The sequence below is a fragment of the Rhinopithecus roxellana genome, chromosome 5 (assembly GCF_007565055.1).
Source record: "Rhinopithecus roxellana isolate Shanxi Qingling chromosome 5, ASM756505v1, whole genome shotgun sequence".
Taxonomy (NCBI): Eukaryota; Metazoa; Chordata; class Mammalia; order Primates; family Cercopithecidae; genus Rhinopithecus; species Rhinopithecus roxellana.
The window spans coordinates 167609171-167636708 of NC_044553.1; the positions used below are offsets into that span (position 1 = coordinate 167609171).

At 45.5% G+C, this 27538-nt stretch overlaps 1 protein-coding gene and 1 long non-coding RNA gene across 3 annotated transcripts in view; one reads left to right on the forward strand and one right to left on the reverse strand.

Annotated features, from left to right (window-relative positions):
• Positions 1–27538, reverse strand: part of THSD4 (thrombospondin type 1 domain containing 4) — a 702136-nt gene that overhangs the window by 613337 nt on the left and 61261 nt on the right. The window lies entirely within an intron of this gene.
• On the forward strand, positions 22720–26120 carry LOC104662623. The gene is made up of 2 exons (XR_004057188.1): positions 22720–22927; positions 24147–26120. It is a non-coding gene; the product is annotated as an uncharacterized LOC104662623 (long non-coding RNA).

Genomic DNA, 27538 nt, shown 5'->3' on the forward strand with positions numbered 1-27538 from the left:
CAGACTCCAGCCAGATCTAAATTCAGGATTATCACCATGGTTTTCTCTGAGACAGATGATTTCATGTTACATCTTGATCAACTATCTAGACTCTGACACGACACACTGCCAACGGCCCCACATCTTACCTTTCAGCATTCATGTTAATGCCAGCAGCTGCAGTATCAGTGTGAGAACCTCACAATATGGAAGACAGGAGCACAATACATTTAGCCTTGATGATTGGATCAGAATTGCCCCAATAGTAATTATTATGTAAATGAGTTCTACAAATGCATTTCAGGAACAGTTAAATGAGGTATTTGCACAAAACCAAAACGAAGGAGGAGTGGGTAGAGGCCAAGGGAAACCAAGATAAATGAGGAATGAGAAAGCCACGCTTTAGAGAAAATGTGAACCACTCAGAGCAAAGCACCACTGACATGCAGCCACCCAGCAGCTAAGCAGTTCTGAGTCTGGTGTTCTGCACTTTCCAGCTCTACCCAAAGGCTTTCTCTCAATACCTGTGTCCTCCCAGTTGGAAAATTCTCACAGTAAATGATCTCAGACACACAAACTCCACAATACTCCTCCAAATATATGTTATTGAGTGTATACTCTGAACACATAGACATACCCCTGTCCTATTTCTCCTACTGCTGTGCTATGCTTCTCAAGGTAAGAGCCACAGGGTAATTTGCAACACAATCTACCTGACGTGTAACTTGAGAAATGCAGATTCCTGGCTCCTACACCAAACCTAGTGAATAAGAACCTCTGGGGCAAGTCCCTGAATATGCATTTTAAATAATCTCCCCAGTGATTTGAATGCATCCTCTGGTTTGGGAATCACTGGCCACTGGACACCCCTATGTGTGACTCAAAGATGAAAGGGCCAAACTGAGCTCACCCTCCAGGCTTTGGATTTGTACCATAGGCTGCTACTTCCTTAGCCCCCAAATGCTCTAGCCACATGATTTTATTACCCTCAAATTTCCTGCATGTTGAACCACCCCTTCTACTTCTGCCATTCAAGTTGAGGCCAACTCAGAGTTTATCATATAAGACAAGGAAACATTCATGGACTGAGAACTGCCCCTCACATGATATGTAAACTAAGCAGATTCCACTGGAAATACTGTATACTTTTAATAAAAGAGGTATAACGCAAACAGGAAATGTAGAAAGATGAAAGAAGAGGAAAGGGTGGACTCGTGGGAAGCTCTGGACTGGACCCTGCAGGCTGGTCCCAAGTCTGCTGTCCCTCTCTTTGTGATCTGAGGCCAGCCGGTCTGTGGCTCAGGACCTCAGTTTCCTTATCAGTAAAATGAGCTGGTTGGACTTAATGAGGGCTGAGGTCTCTTCCAGTGCTAACAGCCTCAGATTTTTCCTGGAAGCACACTTACATTTCTTGCTACTTATTGATTCGCTTCAAGTACCACAATAGGGAGAGGCAATCCTAGGTTGTACCCAGGGCTCCCCACTGCCAGCAAAGAGGCTCTGAGCACAGATCTTCCCTAAATGCAGTGCAAAGGAGGCCCGGATGCATTTCCATGATCTTCAAAAGCAGGGCCTAGCCAAAACTAAGATGCAATGAGGTAAACATTTGGATGTGATCTGCATAATCGGAAACACTCTTCTTTCTGAAATTGACCTGACTCTTTCATCACCAGCCACATGGAAATTGTACTTCGTTGTAACTAGAAAATAACACAGAGCATGTGCCTTGTACCCATTCGGCCCTGTGTTGCTGCACAGTTACTCAGGAAGCAGAAGCAGATGTCTCTGTGCAGTACCTGGTGTGGTTTCTTTTTGGGCTAGCCTCATGCTCTCCACGGCAAGTGGCTATTTGCAACCCCAGCCAACTAGGACAGTCAAAATAACGAGGAATGCATGAAATAAAGAGTGCTGGCTTCTGGACCCAGAGGCTCATTTGGGGAACAGCAATCTTCCAGCAGAAGAGTCTGCCTGGTGACGGCTATCTGCATCTGGGTCAATATTCAGCACTCCCCAGGAAGTCCCTAGGATCAGCAGGCCGCTTAACAAAGGCAAGCTGAAAGCATTTTCATGGAAAGCATCAGCATCCAGCACAGAACAGAGCACACAGCAAGTGTTCAACAAACACCTGCTGAGTGAAAGAGGCTGCAAATGGATTGAGATTTGACGCTACCCAGATTCCCTGCCTTAGCCTTTCCCTCACCCACTCAGGCTTCCCTGTAACACCAAAGGTATTTTTTTATAAGACGGAGTCTCGCTGTGTCGCCCAGGCTGGAGCACTGTGGCACAATCTCGACTCACTACAACCTTCGACTCTTGAGTTCAACGTTCAAGCGATTCTCCTGCCTCAGCCTCCTGAGTAGCTGGGATTACAGGCACACACCATTGTGCTCAGCTAATTTTTTTGTGTGTATTTTTGGTAGAGACGGGGTTTCATCATGTTGGCCAGGCTGGTCTTGAACTCCTGACTTCAAGTGATCTGCCCACCTTGGTCTCCCGAAGTGCTGAGATTACAGGCATGATCACGTCTGGCCACCAAAGCTATTTTCTTAAAACCTAGCCCTATTGTGTTACTCTCTTGCTTACCAATGTTTCTTGGGTCCTCACTCTCCAAAAGATGAAATCCAAAATTTTTCTTTGTCATGGCATCCTAAACCTGTCACCATCTGGCCTCAGCCTTCCTTTCCAGCTTCAACTCGTCACTGTCCCCCCATGCTCACACCACGCAAGACGTAGGACACACCCTCTCTTCCTGCCCACCTTCACCTGGCCACCTGGCCGTTCTCTCAGCTCCAATGCTCTCTCTTCTCCTCTTCCTATGAGCATACCTTTCCCATCCAAGTCAAGCAGTCTCTCTCCCATTCTCCAGGGCCAGTACACACCCTTCTCCATAGCACTTACCACCTGGCACTGTCATTATCTTTATACACAGCTATCTCCCCACCAGCACTGTGAGCTCCCCAGGGCAGGAATTATGTCTTATTTATCTTTGTGTTCTACTCACTCTCTCTAACAGAGAGTCTGTCACCTGGCAGGCCCTCAGGAAATATTTGAGGGACAGGTGAATAAACCCATGGATGAATGAATGACATATTTCCCAATGGCTTGGTCTCCTGCCCACCTGCTTTGTGAAACATCAAACACCTCCTCTCCCTAGCAGCACATGCCATGTTCAGCCACTTGGCTGGTGACCTGATGCCTCTACTATTTTCCTCACTCCATGTGCCTAAATGTCAGGAAGCTGACAGTCTAAAGAACAGTTCTGTCTCTTCAAAGCAATCCATTCAGTATTTGACCCCCAGCTATCCTCTGCTTGTTGAAATGCTCTCTCTCCTTGACTTTCAGGACACCATATTGTCCTGGTTTCTTCTAAACTTCTGTCTGTCTCTTTGCTGGCTTCCCCTCCTCTACCTTCCCCGCAAATGCTGGAGTTCCATTCTTGGTTTTCCACTTTTTTAATCCAAACCTTCTTTCAGGAAAGACATTGTAGCACGAGCAATGATCTTTATGCTGATGTCTCCCCTATTCATGGATAGCCCCCAAACTCTCTTCCAAGCACCGGATCTACATTCTGAAAAACCTGGTTGAAATATCTACCAGGGTGACCTAGGGGCTTTTCCTACTCCATCTGTCACCTAATAAGGACATGAACACCTGCTCCATCATGAATTCTCAATCTTCTGACCTATACAGATGTGGTCCCATCTCCCACTGCCCTCCTCCAATTGGACACAAAACCCTGCCAGTTCTACCTCAGAAATATTTCCAGACTCTGTCCCACTTTCTCCAGCCCACAGTCCATGGTTTGGTCCTCATTCCCAATCTGCTGTTACCTGATCTCTACCCATCCAGTCCCTCCTCCCCATACTTCCATGTTCATGGTCATTCCTGAGCTCCTCTCCACCTCTAGGACCACTCCAGCCCCCAGCCAGGTTTATAAGGCCCTTCCTTCTTTGGCCTCCACCTGCAGCCTCCCCACCAGCACATCCTTGTTCTTAACTTCTTACTCAACCATGCCAAGCCTCTACATCACTCTGTACCTTGGACGATCTCGAAAGCCCCCCTTCTCCCCCAACCTTACTTTACCTGATAAATTCCTGCTTCTCCTCTGAGACTTGCCAAATGCTATTTTACACCCTCTTTACTCCCAAGTAAGGATGGTGGCTCTGCCCTTTAGGCATCCATTGTGAATACACTATATTTCACTATAATTTCTGTTTTTGTGTGTCCCATACCCCAAGTTGTGAAACAAAATCAGGTATAAATTCCTTACACCTATTTTGCTCTTACCCAACTACAAAACTAAAAACAACTTATGAATGAAATAACTACAAAACTGAAAACTAATAAAAATTCAAATTAACAATACGAATTTAATGGGATGGATGGTTAATGGGATGGGTGGTTAATAGACATCGCTGGGCATGATTGCAGGATGTATTTAAGCCTTTTAAGTTTCACTTATTGACAGATTCTTTTGAATTTGAGCATGACAGATCATCATTTGATTTATTTTTTTTCTTTTGAAAAATGAACTTGTTTTAAATTACCCATCCATTATTTTGAAGGGCTAATCCATAAGGCTAAAATTTAAAATGCTGCTTAATGCAAAAAAAATTCACTAATATTTAGCACTACACTTATTGCTAATGAGCTACTGTGAGCTGGGCCACAAAAGACAGAACCTGTACAATACAGCTGAAAGGTGCACATGCCATGATCTCTGTGGGATGGAGTCTTTGGAGATCGGTAACCCTTTCGTGGATTCAAAATTTAAAAATCTTTTCTCCCATCCTGGCTGACACGGTGAAACCCCGTCTCTACTAAAAAAATACAAAAACTAGCCGGGCGAGGTGGCGGGCGCCTGTAGTCCCAGCTACTCGGGAGGCTGAGGCAGGAGAATGGCGGGAACCCGGGAGGCGGAGCTTGCAGTGAGCTGAGATCCGGCCACTGCACTCCAGCCTGGGCGACAGAGCGAGACTCCGCCTCAAAAAAAAAAAAAAAAAAATCTTTTCTCACTGAAACCAAGGTACTCAATCGTCATTCAGATTATCCAGAACAGACTCATATTAACATTTTCAAGTTATCATCCAAATGAAAATCCTAAACTAAAAAAAGTCAAATTTAAGTTCCAAACCACCAAGAATATGCTCCGGGGGGTATATTCAAGACTCCAGTGGGTATGGGTCCTCAGCTCATAAGTCATTGGTTTTTGTTTTTGTTTTTTTTTAATTTTAAGAGACTTTATTTTTAGAGCAGTTTTAGGTTCACGGCAAAATTGAAAGGAAGGTTCAAAGATAGCCCATATTCTCTCTGTCCCCATATATACGTAGCCTCCCCTCATTATCAGTATCTTCCACCAAAGTGGCACATTTGTTGCAGTTGATGAACCTATATTGCTAAATCACAATCACCCAAAGTCCACAGATTACATTAGAGTTGACTCTTGGTGTAGCATGTTCTCTGGGTCTAGACAAATGCATAATGACATGCACCTATCAGTATGATATCTTATAGAGCCTTTTCACCACCCTAAAAATCCTCTTTGCTCTATTCATCCCTCCCTTGCCTCAACCCCTGGCAACTGCTGATCTTTTTAGTATTCCTATTGTTTGTTTTAATTTTTTAAAAATTACAGCTGAGGCTCAGAATCAGGATTGGAACCCAGCTTTGGCTGGTTCTGAAGATCAGACTCTTCTTTCTCACTGCCCCTTGGTACTTAATTCTTAAGGCTGCTGTGAGTTCCAAATACTAAGTATGAAAGGGCTTTGTAGACCAAAAAGTCCTGTACGCTTGTTAGTTTAGGGTTTAGTTATTCTTATTTTTATATATAAAAGAATAATACTTTAGAAAAGGAGCTGGCATATTTTAGAAAATGTACTGTCTTGCAAAGAACAGTACCTCCCTAAGGAGATAATAATGATGTTACTCTTCCCATATACTTAACTGGCTACAGTGCAAACCTGGTATGAGTCAGTTAAGGAAATGAAGATATTTACATGCTCTGTGGGAGCAGGTCATGGCAACAGGTGAGTAAAAAAACAAAATACCTGGGCCTCTCCAACAAAGGAAAAGATACTAAGTATCAAGGGCCCCGGTGCTAACTCAATAGAAAAATCCTCTCACAAAGGTGTACCACTGAGTAGCCATCCCTGAAACAGGTGCCACAATTTGGGATGCAAACACATTTTCTGACTGTATTATTTCCAAAATATTCACACAGTTGAATTCCATGGGTGCCCTTTTGAGATCTTTCCAGTCACATCTAACAACCTAGAAAATCGATTTCCCCTTGTTTAAATATTTCTTTGCTTCTTGAAGAAACAGAAGCAATGCCTGCTAAGCCCCTCCCACATTGCCAGCACTTTACTAACTTACTTTATTTAATCCTCGCAGTTAGCTCCACTTTATCAATCAGACCTGAATTCACATATCATGTCTTCAAGGAGGCCTCCCCTGACCACACCATCTACACTAGTGAGCGTGTATGGGTGCACACACACAACCACATTGCTGTGTTTCATTTTCCTCATAGTCATTACAGTCTGAAATGTTCTTATTTGCTTTCCTGTCTATTGTCCATTCCTTCCATTTGAAATAGAAATGCTTCATTCTATGGAGGAACCTTGTGTGCCCTATTCCTTTCTAGCCCAGCTCCTATAACAGCACCTGGCACATATTAGGTACTCAGTGGTTGCTGAATGAATGCACCCTGCCAGGTGGGAAGAGCTGAGAAGCTGATGTAATCTGCCGAAGGTTACGCTGCTGGGAAGCAATGCTGCGAGAATTCAAACTCAGTTCAGCCTGCTCCAGAAACCAAGAGATGCCCCCCCCGCCCCACAACCAGGCTTCTCTAGCTGGGGTTGCTAGCAGTATGTCAAGAAGCACCAGACAGTACCCCAAGAAAGCATGTGGCATCTTCCCAGGTTATCAGATTCCTCAAGGGCTTTTTATAAAATGGAGGGAAAACGGTTGAATTTTTTTCCTGATGATAAGTAATTTAAAACATTGTTTTAAAAATTAGAACAACCAGTTATCTTTTGGGAACAGATGTCACATTTTGATGAATGTTTAAATAAAATAGTGCCTTCAAGAAAATTCTGAGCCTTCAATAGGCCACTTTGGGCTTCCCCAGGCCATCTGTGTACGTGTGTGTATGGGTGCATATATTCACACTCTTTTGCTGGCGGGGCATTTTGGTGGAGATGTTTGAGAAACACTGCACTGTCCTGGCCACTACCCAAAAGTGCTAGAGTTGAAATGATTTAGCAGACAGGAAAGTAGCCAAGAGATGGCCACCCTAAACAATGACCTTCAAGTCCACAAAGAGCAGTTCTACAGAGAGAAAGGTAAACAGGCCTCAGCTAAAGAGATTCGGGTGACAAGACAAAGGCACAGATCATTACAAACAGACGATGTTACCAAGGAGGGGGATGCAAAGTCCCCTTCCCAGAGCAGTTCCAGATTGAACAGATCTGTCTTTCAGGGATGGCTTAGGTGTGGTCTCCCCTGAAAGAGAAAATCTCTGGAAATTACTTCCATCTCGAGAACTCTACGGTCCAGACCACCAACAACAGCCAAATTGGGAGCTCCCACCACTATTTCTGCCATGAGAAAAAGGGGCCCCTCTTAATAGATCTTTGGCTTGATCTGAATCTTCTGGCCCCGGATATTCACAGGAGAAGTTGCCCAGGCCAGATTCCTTGCTCTGGCAAAGAACGGAGCACTGCAGCAGTGCCTGTGCTACCAAGGCGGGCTCCTCTTGCCTTCTGTCCCATGTCGACACGAACCATATGTACAGCAGAGAGGAGTCTCTCTCAGCAGCCCTCCTAGGCTTCCCCAAACATTTCAAGTCCCCCTGGCTCGGAGCCAAGAATCCCTCTCAGAGCCAGCAGCTTACAGCTCATTGAAAACCCTGTGCAAATGCAAACACTCTCTCCATTAGACAAGGAAGAAACAAGAACCACGCCTTGGGACTGAGCTAGCAGTTTTTGAAACTAGACGAGGGGCTGGAGTCCCTGAAGAGGAAATATCACTGTATTAAAAACCACAGCTATTTCCAATACTCACAGTCAATTACATGGGAGACCAAAGGTGCCCTTGGAGGCACTGCATGGGCAAGCCGATTCTGCCACGTTACAGGCAGTACCAGTTTGGAGAGATGGGGAGGTAACTTTGGATTTTCTAGCTGTCTGAGGCCTGAGATCCAGTGTGTTTAATAGTAAAAATTCTACGTGAGTACATTCATAAAGTCATTTAATCCACACCCTGAGCCTGTGAGATCAATATCATCCTCATTTGATCCATAGGAGAGTTGCTAATGTGTTTAGCATCCCAGATGGCCAAATAGACCACATTTATTGGTGAGCAGAAGTACCATTATGAAAGCCCTCATCCTCCTGGCCCTTTCTTCTACATCATGGAGTCCTCCATCTCTTTTTTTTAAACAACCACTTGGGAATGTTGGTCATTGGGCCTAAAGAAGACAGAAGGCTCTATTTAGGCCTCAAGTTCAGGCTACATATGACACTTGACTTTAATGGAAGTCAGCACTGGGGGTCATTAGGCACCAACCCAGATAGTATTTCCAGGCATTTGATTCACAGCATAAGTCTTTACACTGTGAACTCAATATAATGGGAATGATTACAAGTGAGCACAGCCACCATCACATGGATATAGGGCACAAAGAGATTCGCAAAGGGAAGCCAGCTTGGGGCATGGGAAAGGCGGCTGCTCACAAGACACGACACAGTTCCATCGTGGGCTTGCCACCAACATCTGGCATCTCACACATCTGTTGCCCTTGATGGTTGTGGATGGAGCTGCATTGCATTTTCACTCTGTGCATCCCCACATCTTATTTCAATTGTATACTTTATTGATTATAACAATGGATTATGATGGTCATGGCCTACAAAGTTTACTAAAATATACTTTGTGGCCACTAAAAGCATTTATTAATTAAATTCTTAGAGAAAAAAATTATTTGGTTACTACAAGTATAAAACTTTCAAACACTTAACCCTTTTCAGAACCATTATTCAGAACAATGGCTTTGAGCACTTGATAATTAGCACAAGACCTCTCAGCAACATAACTAGTGCATTATTACAAGACACATCAGACTTTGTTTCCCATTTGCTACTATTCTCAGATTCTTTTTCCTTTGATAATCCCACAAGCAGGCTGTAGGCATTTCAAGGTCCTCGGCCATAATACCATCCGATAACGTGAAAAGTTCACCAGGATCCGGTGCCAATATTACAGACAAAGCACTCTAAGCCACACCGCCAGTGAGAAGCCAATCCAGGACAGCAGTTCAGGATGTCCTGTGCTCCATCCACCACCCTCCCCCGAGTCAACACAACGTGCAAAGTCAGAGAAGCTGCAGACGAGCCTGTCTGGAACAACAAGGACTCGGCGAACAACAGACCCATGTGAGAAGCGATGTGGTTTCTGGCTAAAAGAAGAGTCACAAAACTGAAAGGGAAGTGTGCTGGACTCAGGAATGTGGAGGGAGTGCTGGAAAATGCCCTCCACCACCCCTAGCACTCCGATACACCCGACTGAAGGAGAAGCCTGGGGATGGCTGCAGAGGCCTCTGAAATACCTATGACTGCGGCTGCTTCTAGAACGACAGTTCTCAACCAGAGGCAATTTTGCCCACCAGGAGACGTGAGACAATTCAGACACCCTGCCATATGCACAGACACACACACACACACACACACATCACATGCACCACACACACACACACACACCCCACATGCACCACACACACACACACACACCCCCCACATGCACCACACACACACCACATACCACACACCACACACACACCACACACACCACACACCACACATGCATCACACACACACCACACACACATACACACACCACACACACACCACACACCCCACATGCACCACACACACACCACACACACACCACACACCACACACACATACACCACACATGCATCACACACACACACCATACATGCACCACACACACCACCCACACACCATACACACACCACACACCACACACACATACCACACACACACCACACACACTACACAAACACCACACACACACCACACACACACTACACACACACACACACCACACACACACCACACACACCACACACATCACTCACACCACACACACACTACACCACACACACACACCACTGACACGCCATACACACACACCACACACACCACACACACACCACTCACACACCACACACACACACCACACCACACACACACACCACACATGCATCACACAAACACACCACACAGGCACCACACACACCACCCACACACCATACACACACACACACCACATACCACACACACACACCACACACCACACACACTACACAAACACCACACACACCACACACCACACACCACACACCACACACACACCACACACACTACACCACAGACACACCACTGACACGCCATACACACACACCACATACACACCACTCACACACCACACACACACCACACATGCGTCACACACATGCACCACACATGCACCACACACACCACTCACACACCATACACACACCACACACACCACACACCACACACACCACACACCACTCATATGCCACACATACACACATACCACACCACACCACTCACACCACACACACACCACACCACACACACACACACACACACACACACACAGTTATCTGGCCCAAAATATCAACAGTGTCTCGGGTGAGAAAACCCACTCTACAATAAGCCAGGCATGTCCTGGACACCTCTCAGCCTTCTTCTCTGCAGAGCCCCAGTTCTGACTTATGCAGAGAAGAGAAAAGCAAAAGAATCTAGTCCCCAGAGCATGGCCATCACAAATGAAAGGAGGAAGGGGGTGGGGCACAAAATCATAGGGAGCAAAGATTCAAAAAGAAAAGGTCCATAGGGAATGGGATTGTGGGAGGACACATGGGGACCCCGAGTGGTATCCCTGGATCTGCCTCTAATGTGCTGTGGCATCCATGCAAAGAGTCCAGGGAGGCCAGTTTGTTTCTTGGTGCATCACTAGTGGCTGTTGACATAGGCTATTTTTAAATAAGGTCACTAATAAAATATACAGTAGGGGATTCCCAGGGAATCTACTATTAGGAGAACTTCTTAAGCCAGTTGACTAAACTTAATACTAATAAAGTTAAATTGTGAATATACTCAGACTAGGGCTGGCCAAGTAGGATGAAAAGGAATGTCGCTCTGATTCATTAAATGGTAGAGGCAGAGTCCTTGCAATAATTGGGTTATAGGGGAAGTTTTATTCAAAGACATAGAGGTCATCCCTGTTAGTGGATGGTGGAGTGTCCCCACATGCCTGGCTACAAGAGTTAACTCTACCTAGAGCCCACATATGTCAGCTGGGGTTCCTGGATGCCAGGGATACCTGGCCAGGAGGAGGAGGTAGACCATGAAAGATTAGCAACCTCCTTACCATGGATTTGAGCATCCTTCCGACCCATAACACCCTCTAGGCCAAAGCTACACTTGAAATGACACTAAGATAGTGATTTGGGTGAACTGAGGCAACTGTTCAACTAGGAAAAGGAGAGAGTAAGGGAGGAACGGGTGACCCCCGAAGGTCCTCCCAGCCTGATATGCAAGAATTCTCAGTGTCCTTGATGTAGGCCTAAGACAGGCTTACTACAAAGAAAGGAGACACAGCTGTCTGCCAGGAAGAGCCAAGTGAAGAAAGTGGCGTTTGGGCAGAACAGTCTTCTGTGCCAGCCTCAGGGGCCACAACCTTGTTGGCTTTTCCCATTCCTGCTTTGATTTCTTTTCCCCACTGCATTCTCCAGCCCTTTTTCTCTCTAAAGACAGTATCTTGCTCTCTTGCCCAGGCTGGAGTGCAGTGGCACAACTGTGATCATAGCTCACTGCAGCCTCAAACTTCTGGGCTCAAGCAATCCTCCAGCCTCAGCCTCCCAGGTAGCTGGGTCTATAGGTTCATGGCACCATACCTGGTCAATTTGTTTATTTTTATTTTTTGTAGAGATGGGGTCTCACTATATTGTCCAGGCTAGTCGCACACTCCTGAGCTCAAGTGATCCTCCCACCTTGGCCTCCCAAAGTGTTGGGATTACAAGCATGAGCCACCATGCCTGACTGCATTCTCCAGCTTCTAAGTCACACATGTATATTCCTCTGAGAGCCTTTCCATTTGTGGCATCAACCCCATCCCCATACCCCAGTCACCCAAGAGTGCCAAACACACATACAGCCAGCACCCTATAACCACTTGCTCACTTCTCAGAGCCCAGTAAGGCTATTCAGGGGGCAGACAAGTGGCAGGTATTCAGTGAGACCCTCAGGCAGAGAAACACAGAACCTGACAGTCCAGTAGGGGCAGCAGGTGCAACCTTCTTCTTGGTGGCCCGTGGAGAACAAAGGCCAATCCACAAAGCCCATGGAGCACCGAACTCAGCCAGTGGAGCTCACTCTGCTGTCCTAAGCCTTGGAGCACTCTGGGGACCCTCTCATCTGCCAGGAAGCATAGCGGGTGCTTTCCCACGATGACAAATGAGAGCTCTACCAACTTGTGGAAGGGGGTCTGATTGTTGAACTTGGGAAATGAAAATGAAAGGGAGCACTGTTGGAACATCTGGGCTTCAAAACACATTTAAGGCATGAGCTCTAGAAACAGGAGATTCTTTTTAGTACTGAAAAGCCACATGAGGCAGCAGAAATCAAGGGTGTTGGACTGAACTGCCCAAACCATTGAGGAGAGGGCCACTTCCAAGGAAGGTAGGCTTCCCTGCTTCTGGTAGGAAGGCCCCAGAAACAGTCCTCTCTTATTTGTCCTTACGGGTTCTAAGCATAATCGAGCTATCACACTCTAGGGACTATGCTAAGTGCTGGCCATGCATCAGCCCTGATTCCCAGGATAACCCTGTGGGGCAGGTCTCAGTAGGTTTGTAAAGGAAACAGAAGTCAGAGAATAGCTCTCTTGCACTAAGTAGAAGGGCACATTTCAACCCAGGTCTGTTTTAAGAAGGTTTTCTGGGGCTTTCAAGAGCAGAGAGATTCATCTTTCTCTTTTTCTTGCCCCAAATACAAGGCCAAGCAGATGGAAACTACCTAATGAACGCAGAGTGGGTTGAATGAGTCCTTCCACCTTCATGCAGGAGTCCTAGACTTGACTTCCCTGAAATGTATGGCAGTCTTGACAACCCACCTGGAACCAACTCCTCCACTGGTTTCTGCCACGCACACCATGAGGCCATCTTCCTCCTCTCCCTGCTTCTCTGACATCTGCTTCTGCTGCTATTCCTCATTTAGAATCTCCCCCTAACACCAGAAGCTTTCTCTTTCCCATGTTCCTGCTTGCCCATGCTCACGGCTTGTCTAGAACGTAAGCCAGAGAATATGAGTGACAACAGTTGCCTGGCATTTCTGCCACCATCTTGATTGCCCCATTTCTGAAACTCATCTCACTATCTTCTCATCTGATCCACTCAAGAGCACCTCTTCCTCATGATACTTGGTGTCTGGTGGCAATACTGCCACTGTCCCTAAAGCCAAGGCCACAAAGTGGAGTCATTCTTTTTCTCTCTCTGTCTCCTTCACTCCTCCAACCTGGTCAGTTATCAAGTCTTCTGGATTCTTTCAATAATCTCTCTTTTTCAATTTGATTAGAATTCCCCTAATTTGGATCATAGAGTGCTTAGCAGAAAACTTTACCTACTGTAGCCTGGCTTTGAAAGCATGCAGTCCTGAGTTCAAATTCTTGTTCTGTGATTTATAAGCTCTGGGACTCTGGGTGGCTGCTATGGTTTCAATGTGTCTCCTTCAAAATTCAGGTGCTGCCAATGTGATAATATTAAGAAGTGGGGCCTCTAGGAGGTGATTAGGCCTTGAAGATCCCTCCCTCATGAATGGGATTAAGGGCCTTATAAAAGAGTCTTCTGCCACCTTCAGCTGGCTTGCTCTTCTGCCCTGTGAGGACTCAGCCGTCAGCCCTTTTACCCTTCTGCTTTCCACTATGTGAGGATGCAGCAAGAAGGCCCTCACCTGATGCTAGCACCTGGAACTTGGACTTTTCAGCCCCTAGAACTGCAAGAAATAAGTTTCTGTTCTTTATAAACTACCCAGTCTCAGGCATTTTGTTATAGCAACACAAATGGGTGGATCGCAGTGGCTATTCAACATGAATAAGCCTTAGTTTCCTCATTGGTCAAGTGTACTCAACTTGCAGGTATTGAATATGACAGATATCACATTGTACAGTGTCCTGAACATAGGGGGTGCTCAATAACTGGTAGCTATCACCAGTATTATTATGACTCCCAGGTGGTCTCCTTGCCACCAGTCTCTCCCCCTACCCCATCCACCTGACACACACCTCCAGAGAAATCCTCCTAAAATACCACCTTTATCAGTGTCTCCCCCTTAGCTCAAAGGGCTTCAGTGGATCCTCAGTACCAGAAGGATAAAGTCTATCTTGCCTAACCTGGTATTTAAGGTTTCTCTAGTATGGACTCAACCTGCCTTTTTAACTGGACTTGTTACTGGCCCTCCCCTGGCCACCCCCTACCTCCAATCTACAAACACAAATTCCTTCTGTGTACCCTAGAGGGGTCTACTTGGTATTGTCAGAAAACCTCATTCATTCTCACCTTCTGACTACACCCTTCTAGTGACCAGATAATTGTCCTCCCTCCCTGGCTCCATCTGCTAGAGTCTTCCCATTTCTGCCATCCCAAACCACTCTGCATCCCAGAAGAGAGGTTGTCTTTTGCTAAACTCAACATTTCTTCATTGTCTTTTTATATATGCTAGAGTTGCCCTTCCTAGGATTGACTTATTTTGTTCGTACTCTTTTTATATTTTGGGACGGAAAACATCCCATATAGGGATGTATATACATCTCTATAGATTTTAATACTTCTTAGTGTCTCCCGTAGACTGAGTACAGTTATGTATCTTCCCAAACATTATTGCTTTTCTACCCTCTACAATGAATTAACACGAAGCCTTTCCCATAAAAGTAGTGGATAAATATTTACCGATTTCGAAAAACAGCCCCTAGTGAGAGTGTGGAGGGCCCATTCCACACGGTGGACTATGACAGACATGGTCCTAGCCCCGTGCTGGGCTCCGGAACGCCAGGCTGTGCTTCATTCCTGTTTCTGCTTCTCTGGTGGCCACGGGCTTTCCCAGGGCAGCTTCTCCAACTGGAATTCCAGATGTAACATCCCACAAGGTATAACTATGTGTAGTTTTCATTCCTCTGCAGAAGAGCCATGGGCTGTGTCTTATAATCCAACAGTGTAGGTAGGAGCCACCAAGGTGAATGTGCACTGAAGGCCGGGAACAGCTGGTGTCCAGAAGCCAGAGTTATGTATGGTTTTTGAGGCACTTAAAGGATACCATGAACAAGGAGCTGCTTTGGAGATGGGACTGGTAGGATCTAAATGAATTTGTAGGGGCCTTTCCAAATGGGGCCTGCATGCAGGGTCAAGCCTTGGCTTTAGTAAGAGAATGAGTGACACATAGGAACCAGGCCCAGCGGGGCAACAGGCCACACGAGATGGGGTCGGTAGAGAAATTATACCCTTACACTCCCACAGGTGCCCAGAGGGGCCAAATCCATGCCCCCACCCTGATTGTGGAAATGGCAGACTATTTCCAGACCCCTCTGCAGTGCCCTTAGTACCAAGGACTTGAGTGAGCTGGGCTTCTCAGTTGCAGGTGGCCGGGGCCAAGCTGGAGGAGGCAACATCTACTCAGTGGAAAGAAGACCAACCTCGGTTTGTGAAAACAGATGTAGGTGTCTGTTTCTCTCACCTATTAGAGAAAAGAAACAGAACATACCTAGACTGTACTTCTGTATTCTCACCAACTGCGTTAGTCCTTTTTCAAGCTGCTGATAAAGACATACCTGAGACTGGGAATTTATAAAGAAAAAGAAGTTTAACAAACTCACAGTACCACATGGCTGGGGAGGCCTCACAATCATGGCAGAAGGATAAAGGCATACCTTACGTGGCAGCAGGCAAGAGAAAGTGAGAGCCAGGTGAAAGGGGAAGCCCCTTATGAAACCATTAGCTCTCATGAGACTTACTACCATGAGAACAGTAAGGGGGAATCGCCCCCATGATTCAATTATCTCCACCGGGTCCCTCCCACAACACGTAGGAATTATGGATGAGATATGGGTGGGGGCCAAACCATATCACCAACCCTGCCAAACCATATCACCAACCCTGGCTGTTCTTCCTTTAGGTAACCAAGGTTCTGTGACCTGGGCCTGGAACGAAGTCCAAGCAGTCAGGAGAATCTGGAAATCCTAAGTCATGATCATTACAGTTGTCCCAAGGGTACCTAGAGGTATTTCCCTCTGCGTCATGTCTCAGTGTAATGCATGTTAATATTGTTAATCCTGTTCTGTTCAAGTTTAAGTGCTTGTGAAAATTATGCTCATAGTTCCGTATGGCCCATACCTCTACCACCACCCTAATCATCATGCTGTGCCAGTCAGTGAGAAGTAAGCTTATAGGAAAGAGGGGGTCCTTTCTGAGTGTGGACACCCAGTAAGAAACCCCAGACGATAACAGAGCAGGAGGACCATTTGAGGGTTGTGCCAACACTCAGATTTCCAAAGCTGGCCCAGCTCCTGATCAAAAGCAGGAATGAAGAGCGTCCCCCAGGATCCCCACCCATCCAATCAGAAGTCATTCGTATTCCTGTGCAGTCAGCGGTTTGCAGCCAGGTTTGGCTGGGGAGGTCCCACCGCTCATTTCTCTCCTAAACCTCCCTGGTGTGCAGCCAAGTCTCCATTTTATGCAAACTTTAAAAACAGAAATGTAGGAAGAAAAACGATTCCCATGAAGGATGGAAAACTAATCTAACAAGAGATTACAGCAGTGCAGAGGGCTGTTGGGGGATCCGGGCACCTTAGCAGAACAGCTCCCCGAGGGTAGGCAGCATCTCACATCCTTATTCATATTGTCCTGCACACAGACAGCTGTCATGGACAAGAGCATGAAGTCAAAATAAGTCAACTCTAGAAAGGTCAGCTCTAGCAAGGAAGCATGTTAGGAACTGCAGGGCACTGAAATAAGTATAGTTCCCATCCTAAAGAGTTTATGACCCGTCTAGGAGAATAACGCTGAAATACCTGAAAAAACTGTTGAAAGCAGGTTCACTTCAAAATTCACCAAAGGAGCCAGGTGCGGTGGTTCACACCTGTAATTCCAACACTTTCGGAGGGAGGCCAAGGCAAGCAGACTTGAGGCCAGGAGTTCAAGACTGGCCTGGCCAACATGGTGAAACCCTGCCTCTACTAAAAATATAAAAATTATTGGGGCATTGTGGCACATGCCTGTAATCCCAGCTACTTGGGTGCCTGAGGCAAGAGAATCACTTGAACCTGGGAGGTAGCGATTGCAGCGAGCCGAGATGGCTCCACTGCACACCAGCCTGGGTGACAGAGCTCCATCTCAATAGATAAATAAATAAATAAATAAATAAATAAATAAATAAATAATAAATAAAATAAAATCCACCAAAGGAATTTAAAACACAAGAGAGTACACACCAAAAAAAAAAAAAGGCTTTTGGAATTTGGATAGTTTGGAAAGGTCAAGAAGGCCGGGCACGGTGGCTCACGCCTGTAATCCCAGCATTTTGGGAGGCTGAGGCGGGCAAATCATGAGGTCAGGAGTTCGAGACCAGCCTGGCCAACATGGTGAAACCCCGTCTCTACTACAAATACAAAAAAAAAATTAGCTGGGCCTAGTGGTGGGCACCTGTAATCCCAGGTACTCAGGAGGCTGAGACAGGAGAATTGCTTCAACCCGGGAGGCAGAAGTTGCAGTGAGCTGAGATCCTGCCACTACACTCTAGCCCAGGTGACAGAGTGAGATTCCATCTCAAAAAATATAAATAAATAAAAAGAAGGCTAAGCATATGAGGTGGTGCTGCCCTTGGTGTATCAGATGTCACCAAGGATTTGGGCAAAAATGTAGAGGAGGAAAAGAATGAAGAGACCCTGAGACCTGGGAGTAAACCGGTTCATGTGGGACTGACTCATATGTGGAAGGATAAAAGGAGATGAGATTGCAACAGTGGGCTAGGGTAGATCTAGAAGTGCCTTGTGTGCTGATCCAGGGGCCTAAGTCTTTATTCCCTATGCGCTGGGAAGCCACTGAGAGCAGCGGCAAGGAGGTAGCAACCGAGTACGGCACTGAACAGTGAGAGCGCGGAGGCTCAGGATGAGCTTGAATTTCTGTTCCATCACTAGTCAGTCAAGGTTCCTATCCATCTCCAAGGCTGTCTCTTCAGAGACAAAACAGGGATAATAATAATCCTGTCCACTGATTCATAAGGTCGCTGTGAAGTTTAACTGGAATAACAGATGTATGTAGCACTATGCCCGGCATGCAGCAAATAATTAACAGATGGGCAAAGGCAGGAATGGCCAATGTGAGAGGCAGCACAAAGGAAAGGTGAACCAGACATGAACCGGATAACAGAGTTTAACGCATCCAAGAGCCCATGTCTAGGAGATCAGCATAGACACTGGTGCCCAGAAGGAAAATGGGGGAATCCAGAGACAGGGCCAATTTAGTGGGCACCAGAAGTTCTTTTTTTTTTTTTTTTTTTTTTTTTTTTTTTTTTTTTTTTATTATACTTTAAGTTCTAGGGTACATGTGCATAACGTGCAGGTTTGTTACATATGTATACTTATGCCATGTTGGTGTGCTGCACCCATCAACTCATCAGCACCCATCAATTCATCATTTATATCATGTATAACTCCCCAATGCAATCCCTCCCTCCTCCCCCCTCCCCCCTCCCCATGATAGACCCCAGTGTGTGATGTTCCCCTTCCCGAGTCCAAGTGATCTCATTGTTCAGTTCCCACCTATGAGTGAGAACATGCGGTGTTTGGTTTTCTCTTCTTGTGATAGTTTGCTAAGAATGATGGTTTCCAGCTGCATCCATGTCCCTACAAAGGACGCAAACTCATCCTTTTTTATGGCTGCATAGTATTCCATGGTGTATATGTGCCACATTTTCTTAATCCAGTCTGTCACAGATGGACATTTGGGTTGATTCCAAGTCTTTGCTATTGTGAATAGTGCTGCAATAAACATACGTGTACATGTGTCTTTGTAGTAGACTAATTTATAATCCTTTGGGTATATACCCAGTAGTGGGATGGCTGGGTCATATGGTACATCTAGTTCTAGATCCTTGAGGAATTGCCATACTGTTTTCCATAATGGTTGAACTAGTTTACAGTCCCACCAACAGTGTAAAAGTGTTCCTATTTCTCCACATCCTCTCCAACACCTGTTGTTTCCTGACTTCTTAATGATTGCCATTCTAACTGGTGTGAGATGGTATCTCATTGTGGTTTTGATTTGCATTTCTCTGATGGCGAGTGATGATGAGCATTTTTTCATGTGTCTGTTGGCTGTATGAATATCTTCTTTTGAGAAATGTCTGTTCATATCCTTTCCCCACTTTTTGATGGGGTTGTTTGTTTTTTTCTCGTATATTTGTTTGAGTTCTTTGTAGATTCTGGATATTAGCCCTTTGTCAGATGAGTAGGTTGCAAAAATTTTCTCCCATTCTGTAGGTTGCCTGTTCACTCTGATGGTAGTTTCTTTTGCTGTGCAAAAGCTCTTTAGTTTAATTAGATCCCATTTGTCAATTATGGCTTTTGCTGCCGTTGCTTTTGGTGTTTTAGACATGAAGTCCTTGCCCATGCCTATGTCCTGAATGGTACTACCTAGATTTTCTTCTAGGGTTTTTATGGTATTAGGTCTAACATTTAAGTCTCTAATCCATCTTGAATTAATCTTCGTATAAGGGGTAAGGAAAGGATCCAGTTTCAGCTTTCTACTTATGGCTAGCCAATTTTCCCAGCACCATTTATTAAATAGGGAATCCTTTCCCCATTTCTTGTTTCTCTCAGGTTTGTCAAAGATCAGATGGCTGTAGATGTGTGGTATTATTTCTGAGGACTCTGTTCTGTTCCATTGGTCTATATCTCTGTTTTGGTACCAGTACCATGCTGTTTTGGTTACTGTAGCCTTGTAGTATAGTTTGAAGTCAGGTAGCGTGACGCCTCCAGCTTTGTCCTTTTGACTTAGGATTGTCTTGGCAATGCGGGCTCTTTTTTGGTTCCATATGAACTTTAAAGCAGTTTTTTCCAATTCTGTGAAGAAAGTCATTGGTAGTTTGATGGGGATGGCATTGAATCTATAAATAACCTTGGGGAGTATGGCCATTTTCACGATATTGATTCTTCCTATCCATGAGCATGGTATGTTCTTCCATTTGTTTGTGTCCTCTTTGATTTCACTGAGCAGTGGTTTGTAGTTCTCCTTGAAGAGGTCCTTTACATCCCTTGTAAGCTGGATTCCTAGGTATTTTATTCTCTTTGAAGCAATTGTGAATGGAAGTTCATTCCTGATTTGGCTCTCTGCTTGTCTGTTGCTGGTGTATAAGAATGCTTGTGATTTTTGCACATTAATTTTGTATCCTGAGACTTTGCTGAAGTTGCTTATCAGCTTAAGGAGATTTTGGGCTGAGACGATGGGGTTTTCTAAATATACAATCATGTCATCTGCAAACAGGGACAATTTGACTTCTTCTTTTCCTAACTGGATACCCTTGATTTCTTTCTCTTGCCTGATTGCCCTAGCCAGAACTTCCAACACTATGTTGAATAGGAGTGGTGAGAGAGGGCATCCCTGTCTTGGGGCACCAGAAGTTCTACAGACACTGTTGGGAGACTTGGACTCAGAACATCAGTCAGACCTGTGCCATGGATCTGGGGAAGGGATCCCAGGGGAAGGACAGTGTGTAGAGAAGTGCTATGGGACAAAGATGGTGGCCCTGGGGAAATGCTCCCACTAAGGAGCAGGAGAAGGCAAAGAGGTTAGTAAAGGACACAGAGAAGGAATGGAGAGGAAGCAGAAAAATTAGGTCCCCAGGAACAGACAGAGTGATCGACAGAGTCGGGAGGTTCAGGGAGAGCAAAGAGAAGAAGTGCTGTTTAGGGTGTGTTGGTGACTTCCACAATGAGCAATTTAGTAAAGCACGAGTGGCAGCCGTGAAGGGGGCGCAAGTCTAAATTTGGGAGGCCGGCCACTGAGCAGAGAGGAAAACCATGGGGCTGAAAGTTGAGGAGTCTCTGTGTGAAAACATTTCCTCTCGATGGGACCCTCTGCATTCCAAAATTCACAAAAGGCAAAGAAAGCGAGGGGAGTGACACCTTCTGCTGTTAGAGACAGTTTTTTGGGAACTGCTCCAGAAACATGGCTCCTTTCCAGCTATTCTAGGACAGTGGCTGCCGCCCATTTCAGCCTCCTGTCAGGAAGCCTCTGAGACAACAGTGTTGTCAACAGGTCTTTGGCTGCTTCTCCTTTCTATTCTGTTTGGCAGAAAAATAAAGAGGTGCATAGAAGAGAGGGGGATGCTCTGCAAGGGGAATCTTCAGGGAGAGGACAGGAGTTAGCAACTAGTTTTAGAGTTTGCACAGCTTCTAGCAACCCCCTCCATCCGATAGCTGCCAATCCTAACCATACCTTAGAATCACCTGTGATGCTCATAAAGCTGCTAGCAGCTGGACCCCACCTCAGACATGGAAGGGAGCCCAATAGTCTGGTTTTCTTTTTGTTTTGAATTTACTAGGAGATTCTAATGTGCAGCCAAGGTCAAGAACCACTCCCCAAGAGGTTCCCTCTCATGAACACTTAAGGCACACGTGCCACAAACAAACAGAATTTTTCAATGACTGATTTTGGAAGTGCTGGTTAGAAAGTCTAGCTTAGCAAACAATAATAGGTTTGGCTTGTGAGCCAACACCATTTGATCGGTATGGGCGGGCTACAGAGAGATGAGAGGGACCCTGAGCCAGGACTCAGTCAAAAAGAGCACAGTGGTCAGTGAATGATGTCTACCCCAGGTTTTGAGGAAGGGGGGGATGGCTCATATGTAGCCACCCTGGGTCTAGCTCCTCTAATCCTATCATGGCCTCCACAAAATAGACTCAAACCATCTCAGCTTGCAGAGTCCAGGAGCCCTCCACCCCAGCAGCTCCTGGGCAGGATGAGCATTGGCAACCTCTCTGGCAGCAGTTCTGTGTCCTCTGCAGAGTAGCAGTATGGAATGCAATGCTCAGGCCCACCGGAGTCCTCCTGAATCAGACACTCAGGGGCTGGAGCCCAGAATCTGTGTTTCAACAATGGATACATACTATCGTTGAATAACTATTACTCTAGTGGACTTAAAAAAAACAATGCACAGATTCTTAAGCTCCACCAGGAGTCACTAAAACAGAACCTTTGGGGACAGAGCCCAGAAACATGTATTTTTTAAGTACCTAGTGCTGAAATGGTGCTAATGCACAGTCAGGCTTGAGTATCACTGACCTAGTATTGCTCTCTGTTGGTTTCATTTCCTCAACAGCATTACTAGAAAAAATCAAACTATTCACAGAGACCTGCTTGATGATAATTACCCTGGCAAGGTGCTCAACAATGCATACAGCTGGTCACCACCAGCAGTTCCCCTACCCTCTCGGCAGCTTATTTTCTCCATCTGCAAAATGAAGATGCTCTGATCTCACAAGACTGGGTTGCTGTGGCGACCATGGAGTGAGAGCACCTGGCTTAGGGTGTGTCCATGTGTTGAGTACTCAATGATTCTAGTTGAAAGAAAGAAAAAAGGAAGGAGGAAAGGAGGAAGAGGCAGGCACAAGACAAAATGAATCTCTCCGCTGTGCACATGGAGCCTTAGCTTCGATTCCAGTTGAGTAAAATTATGAAGAAGATGATTCCCCATATGGAGCACAGATAAACACCCTGTGGCGAGTCACTCACTCCCTGAAGGCCCTCTGAAGGATCACGCATGTCCTGACTGCACAGCCTGCTCCTGTAAGTGTATCCTTTTGTTTTGTTCCTGTCAGAAATCATGCTACAATAATTATTTTAACTGATGTTAAAAGAGCAAGCTCATGTCAACTCTTGGCTGGAAGCTTCTGGAAACCAAGACACCAGAACATCCGTTTGCCTCACCCTGTCACAGGTGAAAATTTTTAATTTACCTAGGAAATCGAGCAGGCCATGGGAGAGGGGCAGGCAGCATGGTGTGATGGTTTGGAGGCAGCTTCTGCAGGTCAGATCCTCTGTCTTCAGCTGGTGGTGGAATGACCAGTCCTACAACAGGACCAGTTGAATCCTCCTGTTCACCTTGGCTATTTCATGCCAGTATCTCTATGGCTTCCTTCAGCCCCCAGGGTAAAGCACGAGTTCCTCACCTGCCTTTCAAGCCTTCCAGATCTGTCCCTCCCCTCTCACAGCTCCCACTCTCCTCTTCCCAGAGGAAGCTCCACCTCGGTGACCCTTTGAGAGCCATGGAATATACCCTTAACTCACATGGCTCCCATACCTTTGCCAGCCTCTCTCCCCCTTTTTTGAGTCATCCTCATCCTTCGAAGCCAAGGCCAAGTCCTAGAACTAAATGAGCCTCCTCTATCACTCTCAGCCCCAGTGGCTCCCTTCCTTCTGCAAACACCTAACTCCTCTGCCTCCAATCTCTACCTTGTTTTGAAATTACCGTATTTACCTTCATCCTTTCCACCCCTTTTATCTTATGAACACTTGACAGACATGAGTAGGGTGACCTAGTAATTCATTGTCTAATCAGGATCACTTTTGAAAAGAGGCACTATTAATAATTGTATCAGGATAACAAGCATAAGCAATGATTGTCCCAGACAAAGCAGGATGTCTGGTTACCTTAAAATTAGTCCCATCCTAAGTCTGTTTATATCCCTCTCAGCACCTGGGCCTTATAAACATGAGTTGATACAGTGAAATGCTGGGAACTAAACTCACTGTTGATGGAGGTTTAGGAAGATTAATCTGGCAGTGCTGTGTAGGGTAGATGAGAGCTAGAATAACAGCTCACAGTTATGAATAGAAATGAGTAAGTGACATGCTGCTTTTATTTCATTCTCTATAGAAATGCAAATGCAGCTCAAGGGCTGATGTAAGGTTGAAACAAGCCTTGCATGAGAAATGCAGTTTGCATAGTTTAATACAATTTAATATCTACTCATGGCCAGCTACGCATCTGTCTCTAATTCCACAGCCACAGTCCTTTCAAAGTCACTGCCTTTGGATGTAAGTTTCTCAGAGAGAATGAGCCTTGTGTCCAATGCCTGGAAAGCAACAGCATTTGGCCACCAAGTTCCTCTTCATCCTCACCAAGCAGCTTTTCCTGTTTTGTTTTAGCTCCAACGTTAGGACAATGGACAAGTCAATCAGTCCAGATTACCCTGCACCAGGGAGGAGAGACACCTGACAGCTATACCCTTCACCAAGATCATGGGGACAAAGGCACAAGGGTAATAGAAGCTGCAGGGAGAACGCAATTCTCATCAACCCTTGGGGTTGCCGCATTGTTTTTGCTCTGTTTTCCAGAAAGTCTTTAACGGAGGAGAAAGGGTGTGGAGGAAGGGAGGGCCTTGCCTATTAGTAGATATTTCAATGCAGTCATCACCCTCCCGCCATTCAATGTCAGGGATCAGCCCTTGCAAAGGAGCAGTCATTGGACAATGGGCACAATCAGGGCTCTGGGCTTTTCTGTCCTGCTGCACATTAAACCCGCCTTCCTCTGCTGAAAAGGCTGCTTTTCCACTAAGCATGCCCTATGTATGGAAAAAACTTCCACCTCTGGTTTGCTCTCATTTGTACCCACCCACTGCAAACTAAAATTGCATGAAGCAGGGGCCAAGACGGTTTTCCTAGTACAACGAATATCTGCCAACTCTAAATACAAAGACTTAGATCAATGATGACTAGTCAATTATGGAAACTTGAGAAAGGGGACTATTTATTTATTCCTTACCTTTCACTGAGCAGTTTAGAGGCTTTCATTGGAAATATCATTAATCATCTGAAACTGCCTTGCAATAATACTGGTATCCCCATTTTACAGTTTATCATGTACTAGGCTCTGTGGTAGGTTCTGGGGATACAGACTTGAACCAGACATAGTCTTTGCTTTCAGGGCATCTGCAGGACAAAGCAAATGTCACAGAAGTTAAGTGACTTGTTCAAGGCCCCTTGAAGTCCAGCTTGGGAGACTAAGAACTCAACATCCCTGTGGATCCTGCCAGCCCTGCCAACTTTCCCAGAGAGGCCCAGCTGTTGAGCTTAATCTCAGAGTCACCGGAACAACCACTTCAAGGTTGAATTAGTCACCCCAATCACATGGGAACATTACCTAATTAAGTGGCTCTGCCACTTGAGGGGCAAGGAGAACTGAAGTCGGATGTTGGGAAGCACAGGTTACTCTTCCATGACAACAGGTCACACGGTTGAAATCCCGGAACCATGGGCAGGACCAGGTTGTATAAATGAGGTTCAGCTGCCCCGGCTCCCACTGCCACCCTGGCACACAAAGGTCATTCTCATCCATTTGCTCCGTGTCTTCATATTTGCTATTCCTCATCCCAGAATCATGGCCTCTTCCTTCTTCCCTCTGGATAAAGCCTCTTTTCCCCGCATTGCATCTTACTTATTTATTTTTTAAATTGTCCCTGGATAATTCTTACTTGGCTTTTAAGATTCAACTTAGAAATCTTCTCTTTGAGTCTCAATTTCTTCCTTTGTATTAAGGGGACAATAGTAGCTTCTACTACACAAAGTTGTTCTGAGGATTAAAAAATAGATAATGTGTAGAAAGCACAGTGCCCAGGATATACAAAGTGTTTAATAAACATTGGTTGTCACTGTCATCATCATCACTCTGCTCTGTGATCCCAAACTCTGGCCAGACTTTAACCGTTGCAATGCACCTCCTGACTGCACTGCACTCATTTATTCCTGTCTTCCCCATTAGGCTCCGGGCTCTTCCATGGAGGGAAGCATATCTCCAGTGCCTGGCACACAGTAGGTGTTCAATAAACCTCCTGCATTATTTGAATCAACGAATAAATCCATACTAAACAATAAGCCCTCCTCCTGCGGGTCTGTGTGTCTCTGTGACCTGTCCTCCCTGTGAAAGGCACAGGAAGAAAATAAAGGAAGAGAACAGAATGTTCTTGATGCTACTCAGAAATATTCTCAGACAAAGATTCTACAAAATTCATTTGTACTTTGACATTTTATGGCCTTCATTTTCTCTGAGTGCTTTCTATAGATGCTGTTGTTATTTTTTTCACTCTAAGGACAATGCTCTCAAAGCCACGGTTATAAGAGAAAGTGGAAAATTAAAGCAGGCCAGGCGCGGTGGCTCAAGCCTGTAATCCCAGCACTTTGGGAGGCCGAGACCGGCGGATCACGAGGTCAGGAGATCGAGACCATCCTGGCTAACACAGTGAAACCCCGTCTCTACTAAAAAAAATACAAAAAAACTAGCCAGGTGAGGTGGCGGGCGCCTGTAGTCCCAGCTACTCGGGAGGCTGAGGCAGGAGAATGGCGTAAACCCGGCAGGCAGAGCTTGCAGGGAGCCGAGATCCGGCCACTGCACTCCAGCCTGGGCGTCAGAGCGAGACTCTGTCTCAAAAAAAAAAAAAATTAAAGCAGATCCATGCGGCCTCAGCACAATGAAAGCAAGGTAGGCCAAAGAGAAGTCAGGTAATGCATGGATTTATGGTCCAAATCATAACCTGTTCGCATAAACCACCAACGTCACAGGAGGAAATTCCAGTGGCAATGTATTTTGAACAATATTCAATACAATATAATTCCAGTAAAGGTCCTTTGAATTAGGTATAATCTTTTTCCATCCTAAGATCTTTATATTTGACTTAAATGGAATCTTGTATCTGGAAAGGAGCTGAACGTGTATTAAAAGTGACCACTATTTGCTTAGAGAACTAACAGTTTTAAAGAGGTTAGTCTTAGGGAAGTGTAGGTGTTAGGAAACCTGCTGCCAGCAACGTAAACTCTGTGGCCAATGGGTTTAGCTCAAAGGTTTTAATGCAATTTAAAAGGTCAGTTTACGCCTCACAGGAGACTTATCAGTTAGCAGAAGCTCAAGGTCAGCCTAAAGGCAGGGAAGAAATGGGTTTAGTGTTCAGCATAGGGAGAACCAAAAAATAGGGTTTGGAGAGCGGGTAAATCTCAGTGACATTACTACCATGAAAACAAAACAAAACAACAAAACGAAACTACTTCTATCACATTTCAGGTCAGCGTGAAGGTAATCTAATGACGGACAGTTGTTTATGACCAGGATGGAATGTAGGAGCCTAAATCTAACTACAGCAGAAACAGGGGACAGTCCAAGGAGCAAGCTGCCACTTTCTATAGACCAAGGGAGATGGTGCCATGTGAGCAGATGGGAGGATATGCATCACTGGGGTTCAGAACTTTGCAGCCAGATGCCTGCATTTAAATCCATGCTTCTGCCGCTTGGTAGCAGTGGATTTAATGTCTCTATGCTGAGGTCTCCTCATCTGTGAAATTGAGACAAAAATATCTGCCTTAGATGGCAAATGTGAAAAATTAACAGGCCTATCCTTATAAAGTGCT